The sequence below is a fragment of the Suncus etruscus genome, chromosome 6 (genome assembly GCF_024139225.1).
Source record: "Suncus etruscus isolate mSunEtr1 chromosome 6, mSunEtr1.pri.cur, whole genome shotgun sequence".
Taxonomy (NCBI): Eukaryota; Metazoa; Chordata; class Mammalia; order Eulipotyphla; family Soricidae; genus Suncus; species Suncus etruscus.
Window position 1 is genome coordinate 127,921,125 of NC_064853.1, and position 1,374 is coordinate 127,922,498.

Genomic DNA, 1,374 nt, shown 5'->3' on the forward strand with positions numbered 1-1,374 from the left:
AATGCTCAGGGTACAACCCAGATATGCTCATAATAGCACAGACCTCAGCAGCCTGCAGGGCAGTGGCTGATAAGCTGAAGAGAACACCCAAACCGCTACTGCCCCACCCTTCTGGCCCAGCATCTTTGGAGACCAGCAGTAAGGTGAAAAAGAGCTGCAGTACCTGACCTATCAGTGAAAGATACTGAGGCCCTGTGAACAAAGTGGAGACAGAGCGAGGACTAACTTTGAACAGAGCTGCCACTTACTACCCCGGAGTATGTGTGGACAAGTTTTAAGCAAACCCTTGCCACAAGTATGTGCATGAGCCAGAACAAAGGGGATGGGAGGGCTTGGGTTTCAGCATTCTCTTTGCAACACTTCCAATGCAATAATGCAAAATCAACATAATATCCTTCCCCACATCAAGGTCTAACTGGAAGTGGCCCAGCTTGTCAGCACAATCCAGAATCATCCAAGAGAAGGAAGGGCTGTTCAACCACCTCAGTTCTCCTTACAAGCATAAACAAAAATTTTTTAATACAGTATAAAATTTTTAACTCTCTTCCCCCTTCATACCTGCAAACGTGAAATTCCCCTATGCTTCCAAAATAAGAAAAAAATACACACAATGAAGTACCTAAGTACGCCATCTGTTCGAGGCAGTGGTGCATTTTTTACGTGTGATAATACTGCCATCATGTGGTAGCAAAATGCAACACAGCGGAGTGCCTCCAAGTTGGTTGGTTTTGAAAATGTTAAGACTTCTCATAAATATAAATCGCTTATGATACAAAACTGCGTAGAACAAGATTTTATCTTACACAATATAACCATGGGTCAGAGAGAGTAGAGTGCTTGCCTTGCACACCTGACCTGGATTCCACCCCCAGCATCCCATCTGGTCCCTGAGCATCATCAGGAATGATTCCTGAGCACAGAGCTCAGGAAAAACTCTGGAGGACCGACAACTGGTGTGGTCCAAAAACAAACAAGAAAACAAACAATAGATGTAAATTTAGTTTTGGTTTGGTTATTTTAGGGGGCACACCCTGTGGGGTTCAGAGGTTATTCCTGGCAGGCTAGGATACTGGGAATCAAATATGGGTCATCACGAGCAAGGCAAAAGCCCTACCCATTTGTGCTATCATTCCAGCCCCCAAGAGTTGTAATTTTAAAAATAAACAACATAAGTCTCTTTAAACTAAAACCTCCCTTTTAAAATCATATCCTGGACTTTATTTTTCCTATGGTCTCCCAAGACTGCCAGGAGTGATTCCTGAGTACAGAGCCAGGAAGAGGGCCCAGAGAGATAGCACAGCGATGTTTGCCTTGCAAGCAGCCAATCCAGGACCTAAGGTGGTTGGTTCGAATCCCAGCGTCCCACATGGTCCT